The 24,935-nt window shown below is 45.0% G+C and overlaps 1 protein-coding gene across 2 annotated transcripts in view; it reads right to left on the reverse strand.

Annotated features, from left to right (window-relative positions):
• GMDS (GDP-mannose 4,6-dehydratase) overlaps positions 1-24,935 on the reverse strand; it is a 560,326-nt gene that overhangs the window by 281,757 nt on the left and 253,634 nt on the right. The window lies entirely within an intron of this gene.

Genomic DNA, 24,935 nt, shown 5'->3' on the forward strand with positions numbered 1-24,935 from the left:
GATTTTCAGTTAGGAACAAATGGAAACAGTGATAACCAAACACTTAGCAACAGCAAGCACTAAGCTGGACACTGGGGATCTGTGAGTTAAACACCCCCTAGGTGGTTGAAGTGGCCCATAGAGGGGACAGGAGGCAAGTGAACACGTCCTGAGTAGAAGTAAAATGACAGGTTTGCAAAGAGGGGCACAGTTGGGGCTAGCATCCCAGAGGTGCTCACCACAGGAACACTGGGTCTCTCCTTGAGGGCTGGGAGGCCTGCACTGGGCTGTGAGGGCGCTGCAAGCAGGAGCACACGAAAGGACAAGGAGGGTATATCTTCTAACCTTCCTCCAATCCTGGACAGTGCTGGTAACCAGCACTGTACGAGGCTCTTCATGCAGTAACTCAGTGACTTTCCAGAGCAACCCTAAGAACTAGTGGTATCTATATTTTTATATGAAAAAGCTATGTAATCTGGTGATTCCAAAAATGGATTCCAAGTGCAATCACAAGGCCCCAGTTCTTACAACACCAAGATGCAGAGTGACATTTGGATCTTGTTTGGATTCAAAAGTTCCCTCAGATAATCAGCCAAAATTCATTCCAATTTCTGGTTCATACAATCTCGGATTTTACAGGTTATTATTTGGAACAGCCTTCTTGAGACATAACTTGCATCTAATACATGTCACCAATTTAGTCTACACTTTGAGGCTGTGCAGTCAATTAAGAATTCCATCATCATCATCCATAACGAATTTCAGAATACTTTTATCACCTCCAAAAGAAACCCTGTGACCCAAACCCAGGCAGTATTAATAAATTTCCTGTTGCTCTGCTGGACACTTTGTATAAACACAATCACATCGTATCTTGGTCGTCAATGACTGACCTCTTTCCCTTTGCGTAACATTTCAAGGTCTATCCACTTCATTGAATAAAGCAGACACTATTCCTCTGGATGATGAAACAATATTCCATTGTACACACAGACCACACTGACTTATCCCTTCCTCAGCAGACAAATGTGTAGGTCTTTTTTTTCTTAAATTTATTTATTTTTATTTGAAAGGCAGATTTACAGAAAGAAGGAGAGACAGAGAGCTCTTCCATCTGCTAGTTCACTCCCTGAAGGGCTGCAATGGCTGGAACTGAGCTGATCTGAAGCCAGGATCCAGGAGCTTCATTCAGGTCTCCCACATGAGTGCAGGAGCCAAAGGGTGTGGGCCATCCTCTGCTACTTTCCCAGGCCACAAGCAGGGAGCTAGATGGGAAGTGCAGCATTCAGGACTCGAACAAATCCACATTTGAGATGCTGGCACCTGCAGGTGGAAGATTAGCCTGTGGAGCCATCACACTGGTCCCAAAGATGCATGGCTCTTTTCCTCTGGACTACTTTGGGGAAATGCTACTACAAACATTGGCACACAAGTGTTCACACAGACTTACGTTTTACGTTCTTTTGGGTACATGGCTAGTGGTGAACGCAATGGGTCACATGGTAACTGCTTAACCTATGGAAGATCTGCTGAGTCTTTTCCAAGGGATATATGCCACTTCATACTCTCACTAGCAGTGACATGGGGTTTCCGGCCCTTCTCATCCTCCCCTACTCTGGTTATACCCTTTTGACCTCAGCTGTCCTGGTGGATACCGACTGGAATCTCACGGGACAACCAACAGCATCAAGCATCTATGATTTCACGTGTTAGAGAGCCCTCTACGGAGAAGCACCTATCTGATCCCTTGCCCATTTTCTAACTGGGTTATTTGCCCTTATTACGGATTTGGAACAGAGTTCTTCACATACTCTGCATCCAAGTCTCTTGTCAAACATAATTTACAAGTATTTTCTCTCATTCTGAAACTTTTTCATTTGTTCACAATTTCTTTTGAGGCACAAAAGGTCTAATTTTGTTGAAGTCCAGTTTGTCTGTCTTTGCTGTTACAGTATGCAGTCTGGGCGCTGTATTAAAAATAGTTTGTGCAGCCCAACATCATAAAGACCTTGTTCCTATATATATATATATACATATTTTAAAGAATGTTGAGTTGTATTCCTACTAGTGGATCTTTGATCCTCTGTAAGTTAAACTTTGTTTACAGTGTGATGAAAGAATCCAAGTTCATTTGCACGTGGATGTGCAGCTGTCTGGCACTCGCTGAGAGTGCTGCTCTCTCCACTGAGCTGTCTTGCTACCTAAGTCAAATAAAACACAAACATAAGGACTTCTTAAGACTTTAAGTCCTGCACCCACTGAAAATTATTTTCATTTCATTTGAAAAGCAAAGAGGCAGGGAGAGATCTTCTATCTGCTAGCATGCTGGCTAAACAGCAGCGCCAGCCGGGACAGGAGCAGGCTGACACTAGGAGCCTGCAACTCAAACTACGTCTCCCTACATGTGGAAGAAACCCAAGTTCGTAGGCTGTCACCTGCTGCCTGCTGGGGTGTGAGCCAGGAGCTCAGCGGAGGGCGCAGGGCCCGGCACCCTGACATGGCGCACCCATCACCTCGGCCTCAGGTACCTTATGGATCAACCTGTGTGTCTTTCATGCCTGTACCACATTACCTCCATCACTAAAGCTTTACGGCAAACTTAAAAATCACAAAGTATGCGTTTTTCAACTTTTTTTTAAAAACCTTGGTCCAGCTATTCTCTAACCCTTGGACGTCCATAATTACCATGAGCTTCCTGATTTTTGCAAAAACACCAAATGGAATTTTAATGGGAATCATTTTGAATTTCTAAGATTCATGTGGAGTCTATTTTTATTCCTCAAGCATTAAATCTTCTCAGCCATGAACGCGGGATATCTCTCCATTTATTTAGGTCTTCCTAAATTTCTGTTGACACTTTCCTCAACAGTGTCTGACAGTTCTTACAAAAATATATGCATCTGTTTTGTCACATTTTCTCCTAGCTTATTTACTTCATTTCGATTTTGGGGTTAATTTTAAACATTTTTGCAACTATATGTTACTCATTTTTTTTAAAGATTTATTTATTTTATTGGAAAGGCAGATGTACAGAGAGGAGGAGAGACAGAGAAGAAGATCTTCCTTCTGATAATTCACTCCCCAAGTGACCGCAATGGCCGGTATTGCGCCCATCTGAAACCAGGAGCCAGGAGCTTCTTTCTGGGTCTCCCACGTGGGTGCAGGGTCCCAAGGCTTTGGGCCATCCTCAACTGCCTTCCCAGGCCACAAGCAGGGAGCTAGATGGGAAGTGGAGCTGCCAGGATTAGAAACGGCGCCCATATGGGATCCTGGCGCGTTCAAGGCCAGGACCTTAACCATTATGCTATCACACCAGGTCCTAGTAGTTCACTTTTAGAAAAAAAAAACCTTAGGTTTTGTTGCTTACTGAATTCCTTCTCCTTATTTTTATTCCTTACCTTCAAGGACAGAGTTATATAAAAGCACAATGTGAGAGCTGAGATAACACCCAAATGCTCAGGTACCAAGTGCCTAAGCCTCCATCTGCCTACCCCTCACAGCTCACCTGCTCGCCCGCCTCGGGCTGCTCCCACCAGCGTGCAGGGCCATACAGGGGGTAGCTCTCCTCACAAGAGGAGATTTCAGTGCTTGTGGACTACAGAACCGCAATAATTGTTTTAAACTCATATGTGCTTTCTTCTTTCAAGACTTATTTTTTTGGAAGGCAGAGTTCCAGAGAGAGACAGAAAGACAGAGATTCCATCTGCTGGTTCACTCCCATGGCCACAACAGCCAGGGCTGGGCCAGGCTGAAGTCAAGAGCCAGCAACCTCATACGAGTCGCCCATGGACTTGTGTCATCTGCTGCTGCTTTCTCAGGCACATTAGCAGAGAGCTACACTGGAAATGGAGCATTCAGGACTCAATACGCCCATATGGGATGTCGGCACTGCATGTGTCAAGTTCAACGCATACACCACAACGCTGGCCCCTAAATACATGCTATCTCACAGTCTTAAACTCCGAGAACTTTGTTAGCAAAAGGTCTGAAAGAGTCTGGTGCACTGAAGGAAGGCTAGATCTGTTATCTCCCATCTGCTTTATCTTGCACAAGACACCGAAACAGTTTCCCTTGCAAACTAGCTGAATCTGCCATGCCACGTCACAGGACATACTAACATAAGCAAAGTGATGCTACAGAAAACAAATCACTGCAATAATGTACAGAAGACCCTCATTTCCCTGTCTGGGTTTAAACCAGAAAAACTAGGAAATAGAATTTTTTGTCTCTTAATTCTGTTAGGGCTATGTTGCTTAGTTCTTGAATCTTGACAGGGCGAGATTGAGAAGTGATCTAAATGAACAGACACTGCCAAGAGCAGGCAAGAGGGCTCACACACAGAACAGCAGTCCACACTTCTCAAATCACTTCAGCTCACTCCTCAGTGTCAACTGATGAACCTGCAAACAGAACGTGCCCAAATAAATGTAAATTCATGAGATAATTTAGTTATGTTTCCAGTCTAAACATGAGTTCTAAATGGATATCGTGTGAGCTTTGCTAGTACCATTAGAATGAAAAGAACTTCTGTTCAAGGCAATCCAGCAGGCATGGAAAACAGTCACATTAGAAACATCAATAAATGCTGGATGAAATGTCACTGTCATTACCACGTCTTTAAATCCTAAGCTGGCTCTCTGAGAAACAAGGGAGGCAATCCTGCTGTGCAAAGACAACTCCAAGCCATGGCACGATGGCTCATTAGTTACATCCTTACCTCGCAAGATCTAGAACCCCATGGAGCGCCAGTTCATGTCCCAGCTGCTCCACTTCCCATCCAGATTCCTGCTTATGGCCTGGGAAAACAGTGGAGGATAGTCTAAAGCCTTGGGATCCTGCACTTTCACTGGAAACCAGGAAGAAGCTCCTGGCTCCTGGCTCTGAATCGGCTCAACGGTGGCCACTGTGGCCATTTTGGGGCAGGAAATCAGCAGGTGGAAGAGCTTTCTGTCTTTCCAATAAAAATAAATAGATTTTAAAACAAACAACCAAAAAACCAAAAAAACAACTCCGGAGTTTTCATCGTGGGTGGGCAAGGGGAAGGTCGCCTTCAACATCCAAACAGAGCTAAAGGGGCGTTCGAGGCAGACCACAGGGACTACCAGGCATGTTAGTTACTGAACATTTCATTACTATTATCAGCTATATTATGTGAAGGAGGTGACCGAGGCTCTCAGTTGTATCTGTGAAATGAGATCATAATAGCCTCTCAGGCTCAAAATGAGTGTTACATTTCAAAGGCTTCAGGATGCTGTGTCGATGTAATGCACTTCTATTCATCATACATACTTCTCCTGTTGGATATTTTTTTAACATGGTAGATCTTTAAAAATAATAAGTTTGGCCTTTGCTTGGTGTTACTCTTCACATGCCCTTCTCCATGGGAAGCCCAGGAATGGGGAAAGGCTAGAAGAGCTACACAGGAAATTCAAAACAGTAAAGCTTCAGAGAGTAAAATAATCTCCTAGGCAGTTTTAGCATATCAAAAGAGGGTCACAGCCCAAATTCCTTGCACAGGTGTTGCCCTGTGGGTGTTGATGGGCAGGCACACAGCCTGGGATTCTCAAGCAGGACAGGTTCCCAAAAGGACCCATCTGGATTAATCGAGAACATTAGGAGGCTGGGACAGGTGACCTGATGGCATTCCCATCCATCTTCCTTGGGCCAAAGCCTACGGAACAAGTAGGTAAGAGGAGAAACCTGTATCCGTATCTGAAGAGCTGTCCCTCTAGCTGTGGACAGACATGGGGCAGCTGAATCAAGACACGCTAACCAATGAAGTGAGAACCCCACAGGACGTGAGCAGTGACTGCAGGGCCGACGTGAGCAGTGACTGCAGGGCCAACGCCAGCAGGCCTGCCTAACCACCTGAAAGGGAAAGATGTCGTAGGGCTAGGGTGTAGACAGATCATCCAGGAGTGAAGCTGATTCAACCCAGGAGCCTCTGGAAAAACAAATTTGTGAATTCCCCTAGCAGCAGAAAGCAGGGAGCCAGGCCCTTCTGTGGACACAGGAAAGGGAAGAGCACACACAGGCAACTCTGCAGTTGTGGCCAGGAGACATCCTGAGTACTCCACGGGGGTATGAGGACCCGAGCTGGCCCTCTGCCGAAACAAGGTCAAAGCAGCCACATCTGTGTCCCTGGGCGCTGTCTGGAAGACAAACCATGACACAGCAGCCCCAGAAAAACTAGTTTCAGCATTACATTAGAACAGACATTGAACCACCTTTTCAAATTTCCAATGTGAGGGTCGATTGCATTGGTATAAATTAATCTTTAGGCACTGTATTAATTTTCTGTGGTTACCAAAGCAAACTACCACAAATCAGGTGCCTTGAAGCGACCAAAGTATGCTTGTTTTGTGGTTCTAGAAAGTCTGAAACCCAACAGGGCCAGGCTCCCTCTGTGAGTTCTAGAGGAAATGGTGCCATCACCTCTCGCAGGCCAGGAGAGCTGCTGTCCCTGGCATGCAGCTCTATCCCCGCCTGTGCTTCCAGCTCAGCATGGCTTTGTCCTGCTCTACATGGAGGAGATGTCACCCCTCTGTTTCCTATGAGGACACATGTCACTGGGCTTAAACCCACCTTGGTAATCTAGCACGACTTTTGTTTTCAGGTGAAGGTGCTTAACTTAATTCTGTGGATTCTTTTTCCAAGGAAGTCATATTCACCTGGGCTCTACCATGTTTTTTTCTCAGGGCTACTGCCCAACCTACTCCTAGAAGTGTGAGTTAGCATATTTAAGGTGTATGACAAAACATAAGAGAGAATGATTACTTAAATTTCAGCATTAGGGTAATTTATTTTTCATGAACACAGTAGTCAAATAGGGTCTCAACTTTTACAAGGCGAACTTAGAGGCAATAAAGTAAATTTTCTCTCTGGTTTAGCTTTGCAAGCTTGTCTCAAGTCAACTTAAATAGCTCCCTGCATCTCCTTCCGGAGAGAACACACTCAGACATCCACTCATAATGTTGAACTAGACTTGTGCTATTCTGTGCGTTGTGAATGTTTATCAATTTCATTTCTTATCATTCTTCCCTGGGTCTTTCTGGCCTAGGTTGCCTTCTTAAAACGCATTCTTTGGACATTCCTTTAATGCAAAGAAATTACCTAGTTCATACTTGCAAAAAACGTTTTGCTGACAGCACCATCCATAGCATCTTTGACATAGCCTTTTCCATTGCCTCACGGCTTCCAGTATTTGCTGCACTGGAAGCCACTGCCAGGCTGGCTGCCGGTTATTTCTGGGTTTGTTCTGTGTTTCTCCTGTTGGTGCTGAGACACGGCATTCCCCTCAGAACTCCGGGGTTTCCTCCTGCTTCATTCCCACATCTGTCCTGAACTTTCCCAGGAGCTTCCTCTCCGCGCTTCACCTCTGTACTCCACTCTCATCTCAGACCGCCCCACTTTCTCAGGTTCCCTTCCAATCTTCACTTCTTTTTTTATGGTTTTCCTTTCTCTGCTCAGTTCTTGGTACTGTCCCTTAGAGTCATCTGATGTGCCCTAGCAATTTTAATTAACATCTCAGTCACTTAAATATTATCTTAATAATTTTTTTGCATATTGACATTCTCAAATGCCTTTCTTTTTTCTTAAGCTTTTGTTAATTCGTTTTCAACAGACTGCATATGGATTGTGGTTACTATTCTCTTCCATTCTGTTTCCCTCCGAGCCTTCTTGCTTTCTTAGATTTTTGAAATAACAAATTTTAAATTTGTACCACAATAAAAAACTTAATACTTCCGTGAATGAGAAGTTTAACAAAAAAACCTCGTTTGGGGGAATGTAGCCAACAGCTATAGTCAATAATTGAATGGAAAATGACCATCTCATCCTATTCAGTAAATTTTAATGTAATCATAGATCATTAAAAGTATAGCAACAAAACATTCTTAGCCATAGGTTTGGCAAGGGCATTTCTTCCTCTTCCTTTTTTTTTTTTTCCGATTTTACTGATTGTTTAATTTTAGCTCCCACAGCAAAGGGAGGACACGCAGTGTTTGTACCCGAGTCTGCAGCTTCTCTCACTAACCATGCTATCTTCAGATCTGTCCAGGCATTTTAAAATCAGTGTGGCTCGCTCACTGTTATGTGATTTATTGCTTTATTTCTATGTGTTTTAGTAATTTTATCTCCTGAATTCGATCATGCAAGTACTGGGAGGTCCTAGGGGACCAATTCCTTATTTATTATTTCTGCAGACTGACTGAAGGTGATTTGTTTCCTGATCTGTTTGGAGGAGGGTCCCATGTAACAGACTGGTCCTGCAGGAGACCAGACGACACTCAGGCCTGGCTTCCTCCTAAGGAGGCCGCTGTTCGTCTCCCTGGAGAGGCAGAAGATGCTGACCCCTAGGGTCCTCCGTGCCCAGCCAGGGTCTGTCGCTCCAGGGTGCTGCAAGCATGCCTGTGAAGTTGCCACTTCGCAGTAAATGAGTGCACGGGACATAGCCAAGGGCCGCACCTCTACCAGCAGGAAAACTGTCAGGAGGAGGAGGAGGGACTCAGAGAAACAAAGAGAGCACATTTTCTCTGCACATCTGGATGTAATGTGAGTAATTCTGCCACGCTGACATGTATTTATTTTAATTTTCACTTTAGATCTTCAGAAAACATTCAGTTGTATGTTTTATATGGGGTATGTGTGTACTGTGAATATATGTAGGTAGAAATACATGTATGAACCTAAAATTTTGCCTCACTCAAATAACAGTTATGGTTCATGATTTTTTTTTTCAGATCCAAAGCAAACTATAATTTTTTTGCCTTATACAAGTCTGAACAGTGAGATGCTCCCAAGTCTATGGTTCCTTGTCACTGCCCACTTAGCCCTTGTTGTGCAGAGACGGAGGGTCTGGCCGGCGGCGAGGGACGCCTGCGACAAGGCACCAGGAGGAGCTCAGATTCCTCAGACACGCAGGAGAGCCAGGCTCTTCACTTCATGGCCTCCTGCATCTAACCCTCACCTCAGTGCGTAAATGTAACATAATTCCTGTTTAACGCCCTACTATCAAGTCAAAAGTCCATCAGTGTAATCTCCCCCCTAATTCCAATCCCCCCTAAAACAGCAGATGGTGGAAAAGAATTGACAAAACATATGTAACAGACGCCCTAATCGCCAGCCTTAAACTACAGACAGTGGAATTGTCTTTTTGAGAGGTACAGTGGTAGCAGCACACTTGCTGAAGTCAAGAAACTTGATTAGCCGGTAAGTCATAACCTCCCCCTGCACGGTATTGCTTCCCATAAAGATTCCCCCCCCCCTTTTTTTTTCAGATAATGGCAACCCTTGGCATACTGTGAAGCCGGTGTAAGTTACCAAGTACCACCAGGAGAAGTACGCAAAGTCCTAGCATGGGCAGTTCTGCTACTCACTGGACTGGTCACTTCTTTTTCAAGTGCATATTCCCACGGCTCTAAAGGCAAGCTGTCTAACCCCTAAGAGGCAGAGCGATTCCACGTGTGTGGCATTTTTTATTGGTTGTGAGAGTGCATGCTGTGCATTCACATCTATACACACACGTGTGTGTGTGTGTGAGAAATGGAGCCATTCATATACAGATAGTACACGAAATAACTGCAGTTCCAATACTAAAAATTCTACTGTATTGCCCAATACCCCATCCAAAAGTTTTTGATTTAAAGATCTCTTTTCGGAGTTAGATAAAGTACAAAGACAGTCTGGATGATATTCATTGCAAAACAGAAATGATTCCAATTTATTCTGAACCCCACATGAACCTCCGCTGTGGGGCCCTACATTTCTCCCCTGTGGCAATCTCTGGCCACCCCACTGAGAAGTGCCTGGGCCGTGGCTCAGTGCAGACAGGGTGAAGAAAGAGGAGACACTGAGAAGGTCATGGCTGACTGAGCAGACCACTGAGATCAGAGACATCATACCTCATTTGCTCACCGAGCCCTGCCAAGAGCAACACGATTTAACTGCAGGTACTCAAAATCCTGCAGGCACGTGTAAAGGAATCTTGGGCTTAAAGAGGACAATTCACAATGTGCATTTGTCGGGGACAGCTTCCACCTTTTGGCAATCATTTAGAAACATGTGCTTAAAGAGACATGCTCAAACTGCTTTACTGTTTGTTCCCACGCATTTTCAGCACAATTCCCACAGGTTAGTGACAACTGATCCAACTCCTTAATACAGTTTCTCAACTGGCGCTGCTGCCTTGTGGGGCTGTGCAACCCCTCTTCGGTGGGGACCATCCTGAGTATCCCCGCCATTTGCCTCCTAGACGCTGGTGGAATCCCTCCCTTATCACAACCACGAATGTCCTTGACCACTTCCTCTTGGGAAGACCAATATGCCCTCATTGAGAACTGTGTGGTTAACCCCGACAAAGACAAAACCCACAACACCCAAACCACATCATATATGAAAGCTACCCTTACGGCACAGATACACTGCATTAAGCTCTCTGGCCCTTTAATACAGTAAGCACACATTGAGGGAACGGATGTCTCCTGATGAGACAAGGCTGTCTTCACATGAAGTCAGAGTGGGCCTGCGAGCCTGCCCTGCCAGGCAGGGTCAGAGCACAAAATACACTTTGGGGAGTCATCGGTGTGCGTGGATATGTGCGTGGTATTTTAAGTCCTTGGACCACCAAGGAAGGAAAATGAGCAAGAAAATACAAATGGCACAAGAAGCAAATGCACAAATGCTCCCAGGTCCAGAGGTCAGACCGCCGGGGAGCAGCAGCACAGCAGATTAAGAAGGAGAAAGCAGGGAGGCCCAAGTAGAACAAGAACACAGAGGGGACCCAGCAAGTGGGGAGTCACCATGGCAACCACAGGTTAGAAGGCTACAGGAAGACTGAAGGGGCTGCAGAGCAGCGTGAGGGCAGCCAGGGTCGGGGATGTGGAAGTCCGAGGCAGGCCAGGGCTCAGGACAGAAGGGAGGCAGGACTCCAGAGGGCTTTCCCCGTGAGCTGCAGAAGATGCGCCATCTGGGAGGTCTGGATTTGGGGGAAGGGAAATGACTGCCCCAGTCAAGCTGGGCCAGTCTGAAGGCAGGAGACAGGAGCTCCACACTGGTCTCCAGCATACATGGCAGGGCCCGTGAGCAGGGAGCTGGGGCCGGAAGCAGAGCATCCGGGCTCTGAATCAGCCCTCCGGGATCAGATGCTGGAGTCACGGGCAATGCCTGTTAACCACCCACCGCACAGCGATGCTGGCTCCCTGACTGTGGCTCCTCCGGCGCAGCTAAGAGTTCCCTCTCCACCTTTCTGTTTGTAGGGACCACCTCACAACATGAAGATTAACCTCCTGTTATGGGACAGTATCAAATTGAATACACCCAACTAAAACACCTAGGAATAACAGAAATATGCATATCACCTTTTGAAAGCAACTCTGTTTTTATAGAAAAGCCCTTTCAAGAAAATCTTTTATTTCTCATCATTCTCTCTTTTGTCTTGGCTTTACTTCAGAATTGATACACCTAGCTGCTTCTCAGCCTCTTAGCTTAAAACTCCTCTTCAGCTTCCATCTAGACCAAGAAGTACAGTACAGTGATACTGACAAAACGAAGAGCCACCTTTACAAACCCTACGTTCAAAGAAACTTCAGTCCTCCTTACACAAAGACTGCAAAGTAGGAGAAGCTTCAAAAGGTGCTCACTGCAACACCTCACCTGCTAGACAGCAGGGACAAGCCACGTGTGAGCAAGGCTGCAGCGCCCGTCTGTCTCCTTCCGCGGGGACGGACTCGGCTCTCACTCAGCGCCTGTGAGTCTGTCCCGGCCAGGAAAGTGCACTAGGCAACGCGAGAGGACAGCCGGCACCCACTGATCCCAGGAAAGCAAGCAGCACTGCTCCCTCAGCTGTTTCTGCCGCTAGTCCTTTATTTCGACTTCAAATCATTTTTTCAAGAAGGGCCAAACTCCAAGAGCAAGAATTCGTGGGAAACCAAGGCTGACCTTGAGACTGGGTGTGAGCCGGCACACACGAGTGTGAAGGAAAGTGCACCGCCAGGGAGGAGTGCTGTGACTCCTCCACGGGGCGCCTGGGCTTTCTCCTTGAGTGACAGCCATGCTCCTGGAAGTTTCTTCACGCAGGAGACTGGTGAATGCACAGCACACGGCAATGTGCCATAAAGGCCGGCCAGAGGATGGGGACCGTGCTTGGGCTACAGCAAGGACTGGCGCACAGGCTCACTTCGTAGGTCACAGGTGATGGGGAAAAAAAGCACCCAGCCAGGGGTAGAGAAGATGTTTATGAGACATGCTGATATCAGATCACAGCACGCCAGGCGAGAAACTGATTCACTCAAAACATTCCTTTTGGCCCCAGGAAACCCGCCTTCAGTTTTGAAGTCTGTAGGTGGGTTCTTACAGCCCTTATTTCATTTGTAAAAAGGCAACGTCTGTGAGTTGCAAAACTCAGTATTTATCAAATCAGTTAAAAATAAAGATTAGTAACAAAACCACAAAATGCCCAATGTACCCATCACATGAAACCAAGAATGGTGAAGCTGAAGATACGGCCCAGTCAGCAGAAACAGAGATGGTATTCATGGACAGTTTCTAAAACTGAACACAGTGACGAAGCAGAGTTTCCGACAGGAACCAGATTGAGAGATAAGAAAACAGTCTCAGTTTTAATGTCAACTATGTGAGAAAACTCAGGGGAAAGAACAGCTTCCATACTACACCTTTTCACTAATCAAATTTAGGAGTTTGCAAATCCAGAAAAGAAAAACCAGAATGGGGAGAGCCCTTTGCTGTAGAGGGCCAACAGCCTACATTACATCCCGTCAGGAGAGTGGCTGCGCTGGAGAACCCCCTCCACTTCTGGCCGGCCTTCCTGCTGCTGTGCGCTCTGGGAAACTGCGGGCAACGGCACAGCACGTTGGTCCTTCCTACCCAAACAGGAGACCTGGCTACAGTTTCTGGCTTCTGGATTTGCCCTGGGCCAGCCTTAGCTGATGCAAACATTCGGACAGCAAACCAGTGGATAGAAGATCTCTCACTGCCTTTCATGTGCATACATATGTATGTGCATACGTATATGTACATACAAGACATTTTTTAAAAAGGGAAAAAAGAAATAGTGAAATGCCAAACAGGAATTAACGCCTTCAGGGAAACTAGAGGGTGAGAGAGGGTGGGAGGATGATGCGATGCAGCCGCTTCTGGAAAGCAGAGCAGGACAGGTGAGTAGCCCGCTTAGAGGACAGCCATGTGGTTCTAGAGGTAAACGTGTGGTCCTGAATCCTACACAACTGACCTGTTTTGGAAAGGTGGCCTAGGCCGTGTCTCCACACAAAATAATATGGGCGCAGCTACGCCTATCTAAGAGCTTCTCTGTGATGATTAAGAGATGAGAGACCAGAGTGCCTGACACACGGTCAGGAAAAACTACAGAAAGGCAGCTGTGGCATCACCATTGTAACGCATCTCCTTCGCTGGAGATGGTTTTATACATGCAAGCTGACAGCTCAGAAGAGCCTCAAACTTCTCCAGAGGGATTCGGGTTTAAATCTCCAAATTCTTGATGCGCTTCAGAATCCAGCAGATAAAGGAACAGGCTAAAAACATGAATCAGATGGTTGAGACTTCCTGGGACGGGGCTGCACAGTGCACCCACCCTTCAGCTGCAGAGAGCAGGAGGCAGAGGTGTGTGACAGACAGGTAGAAGAGCCACCTCGCATGCCACCAAGTTGTGTTTCCTAAGGCAATGTCACAGCCACCCCAGGGATGCAGGGGTGGCCCTTGGCCAGCCAGCCCCTCTTGAGTTCCTGAAGCAAGCTTCACAGAGAACACACAACCTCTGCTGTCTCATTCCAGACCTAGTGTAGAATGGCAGTTCTCACAGCACCAGTTGTAACTGACATAACGGCATTTGGCGCTGTCTCGCGAGAGATCTCACTGTGTAGAGGGAAGCAAGCAAGTCCATTCCTACAGGCGTGCATGATTATATCTCACCAGTGGACATACAAGGTGGATGGTCTTTGCAGGAATTTTCAGTTCCCTGTCTTAAAAATGCCTGCGAGAGGGAATAACTGCCTGAGTCTGCAGATTGAGCAGATAACCTTTGGCTTCCAGCACTAGAACCCAAATGTCCACTGTGAATTTTTGAGCACACCTCGTCCTGTATGGCAATGTGTTAGTATCAAGGCTTATATATGCCTGTATTTTGCCTTCCTTCAATAAAATTAATCTGTTTCCCTTTAAGTAATGCTTTCTTCTTCTCTAAAAATGGGATTGCTTCTTGGTACAAACTAACTGCTGGGATCTTATCAGGCATGTGGACCAGGAGGGACTGGTTCCCTGTGGCTCCACCCAGCCTTCCCCAGGTGGGTACAGGAGCCATCCCCTGGTGAGATGATGCTGCAAGCCAACCTGTCATGCCTCCAGGAAGATACCCTGCAGTCAGACCTTCATGAGTTCAGTGATCCTCATGTATTTCTGGTGTCGGCACCTTCCAAGAAATCTTCACCTTCAACACCAGGAAGGAAAGAGCAGACATCAATCTGCTTAGACAAAAAATTGTGCATATTCTACAGATCGCTAGGGTCTCTCCATATCGGCCATGGCTACAGAAGGCTGGGAATCCACGGAGTCCCAGACCACTGCTCTCCAGCATTACAAGCCAACTGCGAATGGCTTTGTGGGGCGCTATCTGCTGTAATGACCACTTAGCAAGCTCTGAATGCTTAGCTCTTAAGGGCTCAGGAAACCGAGCACTGTGTCCTTTTATTTATTATCATGGCATTTTAAATTACAAGGTGGCACAAGAAGAACCTACTCCTCCAGGTAGGACGTCAGTGGTCATGGTGGAAATACTACCCTCTACACTGTTTGCTTTAGTTCAGAACAGTCCTAAGTGAAATCTACTATTATTTTACAGAGAAAGTCCAGGCTCAGAGATATTGAAAATCTGCTCAACAGTCACTCAGCTAAAAAGTACTAGAACCTAGTTTGAATTCAAGTAGTTGATTATTTCTGTATTCCTGCTTGGCCCAATTGAAAAGGGAACAGAATGAGCAAACAGTGCCAAGACCTGAAGAAAAAGCAAAATGTTCTTCTTAAAGAATTTGCAGTTTATCTTATTAATCAAATTTAAATTATTTTTCTGTCTATGTGTTAGTAACTAGTATAGCCAAAAGGTGAGTTGGGAATTTCCTGGTTTTTTACTTTATTTGGGGAAAAAAAAAACCTGTATTATTTCATGTAACAGTTTCATAGGACCATTAATTAAAGTACATGAATCACTTTAAAAATTACTTCAGGGTCTCATTAATTGTCTCAAGGGTCTTTCACCGGCTTTTAGTATTTATGCCTAATCTCTTCATTCATATTTTGTTTTTCTGACTTCCCTAATTCAAACGTTAATGATTCACCTGCCAGAATCTCACATGATCTCACATGTAGGAGGCTTTTTCTTCCATGTTCTCTGTAACTCAGGGATGTCTCAGTGCAAACCTAAATTCATCTGTCAACATCACCAACATGTTCTTGGTTTTCAGTTGAAGATTATCTCTAGCTGGCAAGGCCTGTTGCATTCACTCCTCGTTCCCTTAGTTAATGCCAATAGCCGCAAAAATCCCGCTCAAGCTGGTGGCTGCAATAGGACCTTTCGCCTTGGAAGGCTACGGAAATTAATGCTCGAAGACTCGGTGTGGAAAATACAGGAAAAAGGAAAAAAAGGGGAGGGACAAAGAAACGCCCCAAATTCACAGCCACTGTATCGACGGTTACCAACCGCGGTCTCTCCGGGTACCTGCACGGTGGCTCTCACAACACTCGGAGCAGGTGGGCATGGTTACCACCCCACATGCAGATCAGGAGACTGGGCCCTGCCTAAGCTCCCTGACTCAATGCATGGAGCTGAGCAGCCAAGCTCTCCATTTACACTGGCTGGCCCTGTGTGGGAAGTTGCATCGCGTGAGAGAAAGATGGTTGTCAGTTTGGTTTCTAACGCAGATGGTACATGAATTAAGAAACACTGAAAAAAAAAATCCTTCAAATCAACTTAAGAGCCCCTAAAGCCTCACGTCAACAGGTAACAGGGAATCAATGCATTTTGCTTGGTGGTTACCACCACCTCCATTAAACCAAACATTGCTTCAACAGTCTTTCATGTTTAAGCAATTATTTCTCCTATATCCGGAGAATAACATGGACCAGACAGTACTGTGAGCGCCAAGGATAAATGTCATCTGTGAAGTATCATAGTCTACAAATGCAATGGTAAACCACATGATGTCACTTTCTGCCCCAACCAGAAAGGCCACCCAGAACCTGGTGGGCCCAAGGCTAATTGCCAACAATCTCACCATTTACCAACAGACACAATGGCACTGTGTGAAACCCATAATGCTCCACTGAACCCAAACAACGTATTACTTCATCCCCTGATTTCACAATGGGTAGCTAAGATTTTTGTTTCAGTAAGTTAAGACTCTGCTGCTCATCTAAAGAAACCACAAGGCACCTTTGATAGATATAAATACAAATAAAATATTGAGCGGCTGCATATTGGCTACCTTTGACAGACAGAAACAGTAATAAAAATCTGAGCTGTTTGGTACTGGTTTGCTTGCTTCTTGATATACCTTGTAAAAATAATCTTTTGAAATATTACAAAGTTAGCATTTGCCATTGCGACAGCAAATTCAGATCATGCTACTATAGATATATTTCTTTTTTTTTTTAAGATTTATTTATTTTTTATTGGAAAGGCAGATATACAGAGAGGAGAAACAGAGGAAGATCTTCCGTCCGATGACTCACTCCCCAAGTGGCCGCAACAACCGGAGCTGAGCCAATCCGAAGCCGGGAGACTCTTCCGGGTCTCCCACACGGGTGCAGGGTCCCAAGGCATTGGGCTGTCCTAGACTGCTTTCCCAGGCCACAGGCAGGGAGCTGGATGGGAAGTGGGGCTGCCAGGATTAGAACCAGCACCCATATGGGATCCCGGCGTGTGCAAGGCGAGGACCTTAACCACTACGCCATCACGCCGGGCCCTATATTTCAAAAGATTATTTACACATGTACTAGGTATATATAAAAAATGTTATTTGCATAGTGTGGTTAAATAAAACCAAGTTCCAGTTATTTGATTTCTGCCGTGCGGTCTATCACTTCCTAAAAGACTGAAATAGGTATGAATTCTAACAACTTCACAGGAAAGCTCTCATACACAACGAACCTCTTGCAGTCACACTAGCGCAACATTCTGTATGGAAAGGGAAAATCCTGTTATAAGGACTGCCTCAAATCAAAGACAGTCCAGGGACTCCACAACTTATCCTCAAAGACAAGATGTGTTCCTGCTAGATGTAACGAGTGAAGTCAACAAGCTCCCTGTGTTGCAGGTGAGGGGCACGTTCTGTGGGCCAGTGAGAGGCTGGGACGATTAAGAGTCCTGACACGTCAGTCCTGCTCCCTGGGCTGCCCTGAATCAGGTCTCACGTGCGCTCAACAGGAAGATCTGAGGCTAAAGCGTCTTCACACCCAGTTCTAATCAGAATGACAGTGTTTAGGTAAATGTCTGCTGAAGTTCTAGGAAGGATTCACTGTGGAAATAAAAGCAACACACACACAGAGCAATGAGATCCAACTCTGAGAGGGGGCACTTGTCTAGATTCTGTGATGACACCTGGTTCAACTCTGGAGCAAGGCTTCTCCTCCTTACCCCTGTCCAGAGCATATGCTGGATTGTTCACTGCACAGCTCACCGATGTCCTGCAGTGTCCCTGGTCTCGACCTACCAGACGCCATCAGCAGATCACACCTGTGGCAATCTAAAGCATCGTCAGGCGTTGTCACGTGACCTCACACTCTGCCCCTTCCTACCCTCCAGTGCCCAGTGCCCACCTGAGTGGGTCTCATCTTTACCACAAAGAACAACAGGGAGAAATGAAGGGAAGAAGGGATCTAAAACTTTACTATGATATGGTTAGTTAATGTCTATATGAATAAGTTCCAAAATGCTGGAGATTAAAATCAGGACAGTAAATATATTTAAACATTTTTGACATGAACCAAAGCACTTATAAACTAAAAACAATTTTCGAGACTGAAACACGAGACCACAAGTTCATGAACCTTCAAATGTCAGATTCTTGCAGTCAGGTGAATACTGTGTTTAGCCTGTTACATATGGTTTCTTAAGAAGCCTCTAAATATAGAGGAATGTGCTATATCCTCTAAAAATGGCTCAATATTTAAACAGTGGTGGTACACCATCCATTTGTGGTAGCCACAAACTGCTAATTATGGCTATATTTTAAGCACTTTTATAACTTCTTATTGCAACAGTTTTCAAATGTAGTTTACATTAGTTCTTGTTCTCATTGCCAACTGTTTCATGACCCTCAAGACAAGACACTTGCAATACATAATTCACTATAAACTATTACTGTTTCATCATGATTACTTCCACTAAACATCTGAGAAGCATGTTGTTTTAAAATAAAGCTAACTACTGTCTTTAACAAAAGGGAAGAGCAATGAAGGCATTGAATATCCATTGAACATTTCATCACTGTAAATCTAAGTCACAGGGGTTGACTGTACCCAGTTCCAATGCTAAGATTCCCACACATATGAATATTGTATATGCTATTATATAAATATATAAGCATGCCATTTCTGCTACCAAGAGCAATATACACATGCCCGCCGCCAGGATTATTCCCAGGCTCAACACTGGCATTGACTTGCTTTATGACCTTGGATATACAATTCAGTCTCATACTTCTGTTTCTTCATTGATAAAAACTGGGATGACTTCGATTCTGTCTCATTGCTGGAGAGTATTTTGAGAGGACGAGCAAAGGCGGATGTGAACTGGTGGTCCTCTACAAATTCTTTCAACAACAAAAAAGAGCATGTACATATTTTTAAATGCAAAAGATAGGAACAAATACATGTATGAGTTTCTATGTACAATAAATAACTATGTAAATATAAACACGCCAGTAAAAATGCACCCAGACCATTAAATCAGTGGGTCAAACTGAACAAAAAGAGAGCATCTAATATTTTTTGATGTTGAAATGCTTGATGATGATGGTGATGATGATGAAGGCCTAACTGCTTTAATTTCCAAGCTAGGAAATGGTAAGAACTTCTTGTTGTTTAGGAATGAAACACAAATGAGCACACACGCCCAGGTTACTTGTGGTGTTTGCTTGCTTTCGTGGAATCCCAGAGAAAACAGAGTCCAGCCAGAGGAGCTCCTGGAGGAGAGAGACGGTGAGCGCTTCAGCTCCGAGGCTCACCAATCCAGAGGCAGTGTGGTGGATCAAAGCAGGGCCCAGGGGGAGACAAGGTGCTAGGAGAACGCAAGGAAGAAACCCAAGAGAGAACCCTGATCGAGAATTGAATCGATGTCCTAGCCTTAAACACTTAACTCAGATGAGAGAGAGAACAGAGTGGGCGGAGAGTGGAATAAACACAGAGCGTGATTTCTTAGTCAGGCTAAAGGTATCCAGGAACGAAGCCAATCACGGGCTGTGACTCACGGCTGCCAGACTCCTGGGCCGCGAGGTGGATTCCCCAAGCCCGACTGCACACCTCAGACGGCTGTGCAGTGGCCGGCACTGCCCGGCCCAGACGTTCCTAATGACCGGAAGCCGAACATGAGTCACTGCAAGGCAGCAGCCTCAAGGGAAGGCTGGCACCTTCCCTGCCAGGATGGCATCTTCAGGATAGAAGCCTGGTCTGTCACAGCGGGCAGCAGAGAACTGTGACCACGCACGCTCCAAGCCCAACCCTCCTCCTCCGTGACCTGCCCGAGGAATTCTCACAGAAACTTCTAGCACTCCTTAGCTGTGGGAAGCTAGGCCCAAGCCTACACTCGGTTTGTGAAGTGAAAAGACCACTGGAACATTCGATGCAGTACACCTCACCATGTAGTCAGGACACCAAGCCTGTTCTAATCATTTCATTCTACCACAATTTTCTGAAACAAGAAGCGGGTTCTGCTTCTACTTTGGATGTCTCTTCGTTGTCATGAAAAATGCATTCTTTAATTTGTAATATACTTACATTAATGTTCTCTATAATTTTTTAACAGTCATAGAATTTTTATTTACAGCATACCAACATGTAATGAATGAAGCTATACTCACTGAAGTGCCTACACTATGCGGGTAAACAATTACAGGTATTCTGACTTTTATGCAGGTTCATTCTCTCAAAGAAATCAAATGCCTCTAAATACCAAGTAAAATATTTTTTTATTATATAGAAAATATATAAATTAAGGCCCAGCACAATGGCCTAGTGGCTAAATCTTCGCCTTGCATATGAAAGGATTCCAAATGGGCACAGGCTTGTGTCCCAGCTTCCACAGCTCTCTGCTGTAGCCTGGGGAAGCCTTGGGACCCTACACCCTCGTTGTAGATCTAGAAGAAGCTTCTGGCGCCTGGCTTCAGACAGGCTCAGCTCCAGCCATTGTGGCCACTTGGGGAGTGAACCAGCAGGTGGAACATCTTTCTGTATTTCCTTCTCAGTAAATCAGCCTTTCCAACAAAAACAAATCTTTTTTTAACAATGAAAAAATATACATTAATATTTCCAGTAGGACATTACCACCATTGGCCAGATTTGTGGCAAAGAGAATACTGTACTTACATAATAAGCGCAGAGATGCATAAATGAAATAGCCAGATACAGAATTTCAGGTTTGGAGAAAGAGTGTGAGGGGAAAAAAAATTCAGATACATGTGTTATTTTGTGCAATTTATTCATGAACTAAAGCACCCATTTTTTAAAATAGCATATTTTTTTAGCAAACCTTGTGCTTATTAATGAAAAGCTCCTGTTACTTCCCAAGAGTGTCAGTATCCAGCGACAGGTGCACCTCTGCTTATAATAGACATTTTCATACTTTATGGATACAGGCTTCTAAAATCTTAACTATTCTTCATTCAAATTTTACATAATTACTAAAAGGCCTTCACTTTAAAAGACTCATTTACTGTTGGAAAGCCAGAGTTAACAAGAAAAGAGAGAGAGAGAGAGAGAGAGATCTTTCATCTGCTGCTGGTTCACTTCCCAAATAGCCATAATAGCTGGAGCTGGGTCAGGAGCCAGGAGCTTCTCTCCAGGTCTCCCACATGGGAACAGGGGCTCAAGGACTTGGGTCAGCTTCCACTGCCTTCCCAGGCCATAAGCAGGGAGCTGGATCAGAACTGAAGCAGCTGCGACTCAAAGAAGCATGCATATAGCATGCTTGTGTCACAAGTGGAGGCTGAGTGTGCTATGCTACCACACCGGCCCCATTAAGTGCCTTCACTTTTTCAAAAAATAAAACTAAAGCTTTTACCGAAAGAGATCAATTGGCTGGCTGATGGAGAGCAAAAGGCCAAACTAGATTACCGTTTCCCAGATTGAATTTCATGGTAACCATATCTAACAATATCTCTAGATAGATAGTAAAGTCCCATAACAAAATAAAATATTTAAAAAGAAAATCACAAAGTCTTGAAAGAAAAGCAGAGCAGATATTAAAAGCAAACAGGATGCCCACATCCTACATTGTGGTGCCAATTCCAGTTCTGGATTACAGCTTCCCACTAAGGGGACCCTGGCAAGCAGCTGGGGACGGTTCACACACTGGGCTCTTACCACCCACAAGGGATCTCAGGAGGAACTTGCCAACTTCCAGGTTTCACCTGCCAGCACCTCATGGCACAGCTTTACGGTATGAACCAGTGGGGTGCAGCTTGCTTGCTCTGGCTCTCCGATGGGGATGAAGGAGCAGAGGAAGGAGAGAAGAGAGTGAGTACTTCCTTTAGCACTCAGTCGCTTCAGGACAGCAGCCAGGGCAATGGACAGAGCCTCAACTGACTTCAGGAATTTTGCCGAGGGACTGGTCACTATCAACTCAGACCATCACATTTTGGGGAGATTTTTTTGGAAAGATTTATTTATTTGAATGGCAGAGTTACAGAGAGGAAGAGACACACAGCAAGAAATCTCCCATCGATTGGTTCACTCCCAGATGGATAGAATGCCGGGGCTAGGTCAGACTGAATCCAAGAGCCAGACGCTTCTGGATATCCCACACCGGTGCAGGAGGGCCCAGGGACTTGGGGCCATTTTTCACTGCTTTGGCAAGCACACTATCAGGAAACGGGATAGGACATGGAGCAGTCAGGACATGAAACTGGCGCCCAAATGGGATACCGGCATTCATCACAGGCAGAAATTAAACCCACTGTGCCACAATGCTGGCACCCAAAAATCTTTCTAAACCCAGCTGGAAGTTCTTGGATGTTGAGAATTAAAATGTCTAGAGCAGGAACCAACAACTGTTTTCTTCAAGGCCCAGACAGTAAATATTTCAGGCTAGGCAGGTTCCAGGATGTGACAGTGTGAGAGCAGCCACAGGCTGTATGTACACAAGTGAGTCTGGCTGTGTTCCAGCGTAGCTGTATTTACAGAAACAGGTTGCTGGGCAGGATTTGGTCTACAAGCCAGTGTTCTTCAACCTTTTGTTTAGAATATCTTTATAGTAAAAGAAAGTCTTCCACATTTTTAAAAGACAGGCATTATTATAAAATGTTACTCATGCGGGCCCAGAGTGATAGCCTAATGGCTAAAGTCCCATCCTAGTATGGGTACCGGTTCTTATTCCAGCGAACCCACTTCCCATCCAGCTCCCTGCTTGTGGTCTGGGAAAGCAGTCGAGGATGGCCCAAAGCCTTGGGACCCTGCTCTCAGCTCCTTACTTCAGATTGGCTTGGCTCTGGCCATTGCGGCCGTTTGGGGAGTGAATTAGCGGATGGAAGATCTCCCTATCAGTATCTCCTCCTTTCTCTATATCTGCCTTTCCAATAAAAATAAATAAATCTTTTTAAAAAAAAGTTACTTATACAAACAAGACAGATCTTGCCAACTGTTATTCATTGGACAACAAACCGTGTATTTTCAAAACACTACATTAACATTGACCTTACTAATTAGGCATTTCTGATTGTGTACCTTGGATTAGGTTGAGGTTTACCACTGGTCCAGCTTAAAAAACACTGTTTTTTCCTCTCTGATTACAGGGCCTATGTGGCCTGATGTAGAAGGACATTGTGATTCACAGAAGGACGGAGAACACAGGATGCCAATAGATAGGATATCATTTGTACAAGGACACTTGATGTGCTATACAAAACAAAAGATAGTTCCAAACAAGTGTGTGGAACCAATTGAGGGGTTCCGTAGGAAGGTGTATGGGAACTACATAAGCTCAATACCTCTTCCCTTATTCTCTGTGACCCTTCATCTATAAAAGCCTGATGCCACTAATAAACTTGGGCTATCTCACCAACACGGTATCCCACGTGTGTTATTATCACCTTTGTGCAGCAAGTCCATCGTTGCAAGGACAGTGACTAGACTGATGTATAAATACTGAAGCAGTTTCAGAAAGCAAAGTCACCTAACATGTCATAGCAAATTGTAGATATACAAATTTAATGAAAATTAATCTGCCCCATTTATTAAAGTATGACAGACTGAACTGTCACTCCAACATAGTTTTTTAGCTTTAATTTGCATATGTATAAAATCAATAAAAGAATACCCATTTGATAGTAGCCCACAGGGTTGGGCATTCAGTTGCTGCTTAGGACAGGTGCCTGTTCCAAGCCCCTGCTACTCTCCTTGCAGCCCAGCTGGCACCCAGGCAGATGGCGGGAGGCAGCAGGTGGCGGGCTAAGTACTGGGTCCCGCACTAGTTCTAGGACCCCAGCTCTGGCCCGCGCCAGCCCTGGTTACTCTCCTTGCAGCCCAGCTGGCACCCAGGCAGATGGCCGGAGGCAGCAGGTGGCGGGCTAAGTACTAGGTCCCGCACTAGTTCTAGGACCCCAGCTCTGGCCCGCGCCAGCCCTGGTTACTCAAGCACTCAGAGTGAAGCATGGCCAAAAGAACATCTCTTTATCTCTTCTGCTTTCTCACTCTCTACCTTTTAAATTAAAAAAAAAAAAAATCAAATGACTGTAACTATGAATCTCTACTTTTAAAATTTGTTTTAAAGATGTATTTTTATTGGAAAGGCAGATTTAGAGAGAGAGTTACACAAACAGAGGATCAAGAAGGAAGTCACACTGAAACTTATCCTTCTACTCTACAAGCAAGAATGCCTTCCCGTGTGAACCGGGCCCACAACAACCAACATGCATTTGCTTTCTCGCAGGTAGGATGGTGGCAGTGTGGGGACAGGGGACACACAGAAGCACGCTTAGGAGAAAAGCCAGGGGTTACTGCCTACTGAAAAGCCTCCGTGGGGACCCTGGACCCCAGACGCTGCAGGCAGGGCCAGCTCAGACCTTCCTTCCCCAGCACGGACACCACCCCAACCAAAACAGTAAGCAGAGAAACGCTTCTGGCTGCTGGGCTTGTAGGCTTTGAGAGTGCATCATGGGAAGTTTTAACTCAGCAATTATAAAATAAAAAATGTACTGACGCTAACGATACCTTTATAAACCTGTCACTTTAATCTTTCTTCATGACTTGCTGGGTTAATTAGGTGGCCATTTAGTCATGTCAGGATGACTAGTTGTTGGGTGTGAAACAACTTTTAACATTGGATGTCTCATTTATCCTCACACCAGAAGACTAAATGATAACGAAATTCAATAAAGCTTCTTGAATATGCAGATAATTTTTACTTTGTAAGACTGTGTATAGTTTGTAAATATTTCTTACGGTTCAGTAAACAAGAAGTACTGATCAAAGTCCACATTTGCTTATTTAAAACTAAGTACTGAGAATGGGAGAGTGACGAACATTGTCAACAGTGTGAAAAGGCAACAAGCCAGTGCCAACATATACAAACTTCTGGAAGAAAACTGATAAGATTCAAAACATAACAAACGTTTCTTCTTTATTCTGAAATACACTCTAAGAAACATAGCACCTCTGCACGTCTGTTTAGTGTAAGGTAAGGAATACTAGATAATATAACTAACTCAAAGTAAAAACTA

Source organism: Ochotona princeps, chromosome 1 (assembly GCF_030435755.1).
Source record: "Ochotona princeps isolate mOchPri1 chromosome 1, mOchPri1.hap1, whole genome shotgun sequence".
In the NCBI taxonomy this organism is placed as follows: Eukaryota; Metazoa; Chordata; class Mammalia; order Lagomorpha; family Ochotonidae; genus Ochotona; species Ochotona princeps.